Raw genomic sequence first — 8,087 nt, forward strand, 5'->3', positions numbered from 1 at the left:
AGCCATACATAGCTAATGTAGTGTCCTAGAGTAACTCACCTGACCTCACTGTGCCTCCATTTCCTCATCTGTAAAATGGGGTTAATAAGAACACACATACAGTGTTGAAAAGATAAAATGAGGTAAGGTCCAGGAAGAGCTTAGCACGGTGCCCGGCATGTACTAAACATTCAATAATTATCAAGGATTACTATAACTTCTTCTTCTTCTTTCCTATAAAAAGTTTCTTTTTCATTTTCAAAGACTCCAAGTAAGAACAGAATCAAGGGCTTGCCCGGTACCCGAACAGGTGTTCCCAGCCTGTTCTGTCTTCCGCAAGAAGCCCCTATACTGGGATCACTGGAAATCCATGCCATCACTGCAGAGAAAAATTTCAGCCTAATGGCTCACAGCCTCTTCCTGCAGAGTGGTGCTTCCCCTAAAAACAATAACCTTAATAATAATAGGTAACCACTGTCCTACACCAGGCTCTTACCGTGCTAAGTGCCTTATGCACATGACTCCTCACATATAGGGACGTCGCATCTGGGATGATGGGGAAACTGAAGCTCTGAGGGAGGAGTGCTGTGGCCGGGGTCCCCCAGCAAGCAAGCGGCAGGACACGAACCTGCCCCGTCTGATAGAAAAGCTGGCGCTGAGAGGAGTTTCAAGAGCAGGCACCCTCCTCCCACCCCACTCCAGCCCAAGCAAGGCCAGACCAAAGGCCTGGAGCGAAAGCGCTGTCCGGTCATGGCTGGGTGACTCCAGTGCCCCCACACTGAGATGTCACAAAATCCACGGCACCAGAGAGCAGGAGGGGCCTGGCTCTGCGGCTCCGGACTTCCGGTTCAGAGCTCTGCCACCAACACCCTCCTTGAACTTGTCTGTTTGGTCGGTTCCTGCTCCACCTCCTCCCCCACCCAGAAGACATCCCAGGAGGTGGCCGTCTGTGGCTGGGAGCCGAATAGTGACCTCACCAGTGGTTACCAAGAAAGCCATCTCTTCTGGCCCTGTGTCCCAGGTCTTATAGGTGCAGGGCTGGGAGAATGTGCAGGGCAGACTCTGGCATCCATGTGGGGCCCATCAGACAAAGTTCAAAGGCTTCAGTTTAATTTGCCAAAACACAGACTAGCTTTCAGACCTCTTTTCTCAGCCAGCGCACCCTCCCTTTCTGGTTGTCTCCCAGGGGCAGGAAACAGAGAGCCTTGATGCACTGGCGACATGCTATTTGCACCCTCTTACAATGAGAAAATGGGAAGCTGAGAGCAGGCAGAAGAGGCCACATACTCCACTTCTCACCTCCTCTGTCTTCTTGCTAAGGGGATGCTCAACTTCTTTCATACCTCTACTGACGGTGAGCTCACTACCTCCCAAGACAGCCCTCTCTGGAACCCAGATTTTGGAATCAGAGCCCCAGATTGGATATTCCATTCAGCACGTGACCCTGGGAAAGCCATTTCACTCCTGTGAGTTCCGGTCTCCCTCTCCATAAATAGGGCTCATGGTCTCACAGGTCTGCAGGGAGATTTGAATACAGTATCTATCGGCTATGGATATACTTTTAAAATGGCAAGCCACGCCTGCCGGTGGCGAGGGTTATTCTTGTCCTAACTGCCGTTATTGTGAGGCTGTCACACAGCACTAATCGTCCCGGAGCCTCTCTGATGTAGAACCCACACTGGCTCCCCATTAGCTCCTACATACCGGGTCTTCCCGCTGTGGGTTAATCACGACGGTTGACAAAGAGGCATTTGTCTGCTTTGTGAAGACTCGAATCTAATCTGAGAATTGTCACTCTGGAAAATATCGACCAAGGGGGCACTCACTTAGAACCCACAGACTCCTCACTAATGAGCTAGTCACAAGGCCACGTGCACTAAAGACAGAAACGCGCTTCCACCATCCCTCTCTCTCCTCCCCTCTATTCATCAAGAGTTCTAGTACCTTCTATGGTAGATGTCGAGAGACCGTCCCAGATCACCTGACATATACCCAACATACACCACCCCTCTGATCAGTCTCTTGCTGATGTATTTTCTTCTCTCGTGCTCATGGCCATCAGACTGTTTCTCACTCACCTGCCTGCTCACTACCTGCGCTGGAGACAGCAAAGGGGCGGGTCCAGAAGAGGGGCGGGACCGATAGGGGCGTGTCCCAGGGAGGGTGGGGTCAAGAGGGGGTGGAGCCTCTTGAATAAGGCAGGGACAGGAAGCTAAGGAGTCAGGAATGTGACGGTCTACAGTCAAGGCGAGACCAAAATTAGGAGCAAAGAAGACCTGAGAGATTGTTACATGAAAATCTCAGCTGCTTTACCATATTAACACTAGTCTAGATTCCCACGGTAAAAAGGGAGTTGGGACCACATGTTGATATTTACTACCTGTCAGATGCTTTTCATTCCTTGCCTCACTCACTCCATGAGGTGGGCATTATTTTCTCCATCTTACAGATGAAGAAACTGAGGCTCAGAGAGGTTGAAAAATCTGCCCAAGTTTTCACATGTAGGGCAGAACCAGGAATCAAACCCAGTTCTTTCTGACATTCAAACCCAAGTTTCTCACCTTGTATCCCCTACCTCCCAGAAGACTCTAGGGGGACAGGTTTTGGAAGGCGAGGAAGAAAAGAAAGTAGCAAGGAACAAAACCGTGCCTCCTGCTATGGTCTGAGTGCATCCCACCAAAATTCATATGTTGAAATCCTAACTCGTAAAGACAATGGTATTAGGTGGTGGGGACTTGGGGAGATGCTCAGGTCCTGAGGGCGGGGCCCTCATGAGTGGGATTAGTGCCCTTATAAAAGAGGCTCCAGGAAGCTCCCTTGCCCCTTTTACCGTGTGATGACACAGAGAGAAGGTGTGGCTATGAACAAGGAAGAGGACACTCACATGCAGGCTCCTTGATCTTGGACTTCCAGCGTTTGGTACTGTGAACAACATGTTTCTGTCATTTGCAAGCTACCCAGCTGGCGGTATGGTTTTGCAGCAGCTCAAACCAACTAAGACACTGCTCTTGGAGCTCACCTCTCTCTCTCTCATTGCCAAATTCTTCTCATCGAAATGTCAGTAGTAAAAAGAACAAATTATCTTTTTTTTTTCTGTGCTCATTATGTTAACATCAAAGATTTTTAAACATCCTCCTTCATTTCTGGATTCAAGCCCTATTTTTTTTTTTCCCCTTTTGGACACTAAACTGAGACCATGGAAACGTAGACTCTGACCTGCTTTGCCCCTTCTCTTCTGGCACCAATTGTTGGAAAACGTTTGGCTTTAAAATGAGAATTTCAGAGCAGACAGTCCAAGCTCTTAAAAGAGAAGGAAAACCCCAGTTATTGAATACCCAAGAGAGGGCTATTACGGTAAGTGCTTGCTGTGCAGGCTTGTTGAATCGTGACGTATAATCATCTTCGTTTTTCAGATGAGAAAACTGAGAGTCAGAGGTGGATTTTTTCACGCCAGGGTCACACTGGTTAAGTGAAGACCAAGCGCATCAGATCCATCGTGTGGATCCAGGCCACCATGTGGCAGAGCCCACAGCCATGTCTCCATCACTGGGCTCTGAGTAGGTCCTAAACAACCGTCTGCGAAACGCATGTGTGGGTAGAGGGGTGAGTGTAATCTTGTTCGCAGTGACATCAACTTCTACACCTGATGTTTACTCCAACCAAACTTGTTGAGAAGACTGACAAATCATGTCCCCTTAGGTGCAAAGTGGCAGAACGGTCGCCTGCTGCTGCCCAACAATGTACCCATAACACAGAGCTGTCTCTGCCCAGGAGACCATGACTGACAGAGGGCTGAGCCCTGGAGGTGGGCTGGTGTAGAGCCACTGCAGAGAAGACCGCCCGGACGCTCACCAAACCCACGGTCTTGTTTCCTAGGAACATAGAGACATTCATTCCACTTGTACTCGGGAGGGGCCGTGTGACTGGGAGAGGGCATGACAAGAACAAAGGTCTTGAGTCAGAAACTGGCAGGGTGCGTGTTTGAGGTAAGAAGGAAAGTATGGCTGGAGTCTGCCAAGTGGAAATGATCACGTTTACTTGAAAAGGCTTTGGTGAGGCTCATACAAAGATAGACCAGGGATGAACCTCAGGCAGCAGACTTCCCTTTGCTTCCTCCTTGGACCTGTCACAGAGACATGGACCAGCTGAAAAGGGCAAGAACTTGAACTGAATGGGAAATTGAAGATGATAGGACTGAAGGTGATGGTCCAGGAGGGTGCCTTTCAGTTGAAGTGACAGAAAAACACCCTGACTGTGGTTCCTGTACTAAGAACATTTATTTCTCTCTCATTCCTCTCTCGTAGAACAAGTCAGAAAGGAAGTGTCCCAGGGTTGGTGTATCAGCTCAACAATTTAGTGAGCTAGACCAATAGCCCCGGAATTCTCTTATCCTTCTCCTCATGGTTGCAAGATGGCAGTCATGGCCCCAGGCATCACAGCCTCACTTCACCGTCTTCGAAGACAGAAGGCAGAGAACAGTGGTGGCGTGGGGCAGAGTTTATCCTCAAATGCCTCCTTATGATGGAAAATATCTTTTCCAGAGTCTCCCCAGCAAGTTGAACAGAATTGTATTACTGGTCATACACTGGTAAGGGGACAATAGCACCCCATTTTACAGATGAGAATACTGAGGCTCAGTGAGAGAGTGGCTCACATATGGGAGAGCCAGATTCATCTGATGGAATATTTCCCCACTGCATCTACTTCCTCTCCCTCCATCCAGACCATCTGCCTGATTGACTAAAAGGACTGCTTCTGGGGAATTTGACTGTGACTTTGGCCTCCCTGGGTTTGCCCAAGCTTCTCACAGAGCTTCAGTCTTTACCTGTATCATCACAGAATGTTCTCCCTCGATGTCTGTGTCTCCCATGGTATTTTTCTCTTATAAGGATGCCAGCCAAATTGGATTAGGGCACTCCCGCCCCTTCCGCCAATGGCTTTTACTTGATTACTTATTTCCAAATAAAGTCGTCTTCACAAGTACCAGAGGTTAGGATTTCAGCATATCTTTGGAGGATGCAGTTCAACCTCTAGGAAGCACGAATAATATCAGAGTTGTCTCTGGCCCAAATGAACAGGTGCCTGTGTGCTGGGAAACACAGAGACGGGCCCAGGAGAGAAGGCAAAGTCCCAAGAGAGCTGTTTGGGGCTTTGTTGTTGTTTTTGTTTGTTTGTTTGTTTGTTTTTGCAGATTTCAACCACAAGCATTGGCCTTTAAGACCTTCTCAAAACAGCATCCTTAGGGATTTGTTGCCTGAATCCAAACAGCTGCCACCTTCCTGCTGATGGTATGAATCAATCATCTTTTCTCAAAGACTGGAAAATTCAGGAACTTATCTCCCTGCTGGAGGTGGGCTTGCCTCCCCCGACGTCAAATGCGCTTTGGAGGCGCAAACTGTCTTTCTGTTACCTCCGCCAGAACAGCCACGCGCTCCAAGGGCTGAATGCGGGTCCCCACCGAGGGGGACATCGCTTCGCCTCTCTGGTCTCTGCAGGAGGAGGTAAGTAGGAGGAGGGGGTGGGGGTGGAAGACTGAAACATACCAAGGTCTGCCACGTGCCCTGCTGGGTGCTGAGCTCAGGAAGGAACCAGAATTTGAACCTCAAGACGTTCACTTCTCAGCCTTTGACACAGTCATTCCGCTTCCCTCCCACCCCTCTGTCCCAAGCCTGGAAGAGTGATAAGTGGGCAGCAGGCTTGCAAAGTCTTTCCAGATCCTTTGTGTTTGTCAGGATAGACTAATTGCTGTAACAAACAATTCCGCACTTCATCATAAGAAATTCTCTTGCTCATTCACACAGGAGTTCAAAGGGAGTGTTCCTGGGTGGTATTTTCCCTGGGGGATGAGTCCAGAAATTTGTTTTATGAAATCTCCTAACCATTTTTTTTTTTTTTGGCAAAGGCTAATTTAGCATGGCAGCGTGTGCTGGATTAGGCAGGGAAACTGCTCATGTGTCCTGCCCAAATCTTTTATCTGCGAGAAAACATTTACACACTTCATCATGAACACACCATCACATGTTGACAACCAAGATGGAATTCATTTCTTTCACCCCCAGATCTGGTTCTCTTCCCGGGTTCCCTGCCCTAGGCATGCCAGCACAGTCACTTCGATGCCCAGAAACAGGAGAATCCTCTAGACTCCACCCCCACCCTCACCCCCACACTCAATCTGTCACACGCCCCGTCTTTCCGCCTCCTCGCTTCCATCTCCTGACGCTGCTCAAGCTCTAGTGCTTATTTAGTTCAAGTCCTCTCTTCTTTCGCCTGGACCATGACAATAGCCCCCTGGCTGGGGGCTGACCCCCCGCCTTCTCCCACCTCTGATTTCTACACCACCCAGGCTGGAGGCTGGACATACTTCTGATAGTCCGCCTTTTTCTTTATTTTTACATTCTCTCCTTCCTCCCTGATTCTTTGTAAGCACCACCCACCTTGTATACAGTAGTCAGTATCTGCAAATCTCAAATTCCCAATGTATCCCTTCCCATCCCCTATCCCCCCGGTAACCGCAAGTTTGTTTTCTTGTCTGTGAGTCTGTTTCACTTTAAGATACAGAACATCTCCATCACTCCAGAACCTTCCCTTATGAGTCAGTCTCCACCCCCACCCACCCCCAGAGGCAGCCATTGCCCCAATTTCTATCCTTGGAGACTAGTTTTGATCGTTGCAAAGCTTTGTGTATGGAATCAGGGAGCAGGCACTCTTTGAGGCAAGCTTCTGGTCACTCACGTAACGTTTCTGAGATGCAGCCACATGTTGGCAGGTCGCAGTGGGTTGTTCCTTTCATTTCTGAGTTGTCTTCCACTGTTCGGAGCGATCACAGCTCGTTCCCTCGTTCCCCCACTGATGGACGCCTGGGCCGTCCTCCCGTGCTTTGGCTGTTACAGAAGACACTGCGATGGCTATTCTCACACGAGTCTTCGTGTGGACACGTGCTTTCATGTTTCTCGGGAATGCAATGGCTGGTCATAGGGTAAGGATAGTTTAGTTTTATATAAAAATAAAAACCTCCAGAAAGTTTTATAAATTAACACTATCATTCTACACTCCCACCAGTTTCCTAAGATTGTGAAAAAAAAAAGGTCACTCTGTTAGCTTCTGAGGAAGACGGACTGGAGCCAGAAGGGCGCAGACCAGGCAGGTGACGGACAAAGGCCTTTGCAACATTCTGGAGCGGGTGCCAGGAGTGGACAAGGGTCTCCCAGATCACCAAGACCTGTCCCTCTTTTTAATGGTTCAAAATGCAGCAGGATTTTCATCTTCAGTGTGCTCGGAATAATCCCAAACTGCTACCAGGACAACAGACGGGGCTTAGAGAGGGACGTTAGGCAGTAATTTCTTGGGACAAAAGAGACTTTAAAAGGTGGACCATTTTAACATTTATAACAGTGTATTCTTTTATTAACTCTAAAAAGATTTTATCTGTTAAATACTGGAGGTGGGTAGTCTGGGCCTGAAACGAGGATATCTTCGGGCTGTTTCTCTGTTCCTTCCCCATCTGCAGTGCCGTGAGTGGCCTCCTTGGCGCCCCCAGCCCCCAACAACCCCCAGAGCAGGTTGTGAGTTCTTTCCAGTAAGTGAAGCCTGCACTGGGGTCTCCAGCGCTCTCAATGAAGCTATGTACCTCTTAGCAAATTTCATCTATCCGTTTCTCTCCTTATGTTACTGAATCCAAATTTGTTCTGCTCACCACACAACAGGCCAGTAAATCGGGAGACGAGGTGTTGGGTAAGGAATAATGACTTTATTTAAAACCAGCAGACTGAGAAGATGGGGGGCTAATGTCCTGGAGAATCATCACCCCCAAGTCAGGATTCAGGCTTCTTTTATACCAAAAAACGGGACAGGGTGTGGTGGTTTGTTGCAAATTTCTTGGTGTCGGAATCCTTTGTTCTTGCAGCTGTCCATGTGGGTCAGGTCACTGTGTCCCTGTAAACCTCCAACAAGACAAATGTTACTTGTGACTTAGAAGAATGTACGTCATCAACCTAAAAAAAAATGTGCAAGGCAAAACAAAGCTCTTAAAATTATTACTGTTTCAGGAGGATTGGGAGGAAAAGGTTTTTGAAGACCTCTGCCTGGGGATCTCACCCTTCATCAGAAAC

This window comes from Camelus bactrianus, chromosome 22 (genome assembly GCF_048773025.1).
Source record: "Camelus bactrianus isolate YW-2024 breed Bactrian camel chromosome 22, ASM4877302v1, whole genome shotgun sequence".
In the NCBI taxonomy this organism is placed as follows: domain Eukaryota; kingdom Metazoa; phylum Chordata; class Mammalia; order Artiodactyla; family Camelidae; genus Camelus; species Camelus bactrianus.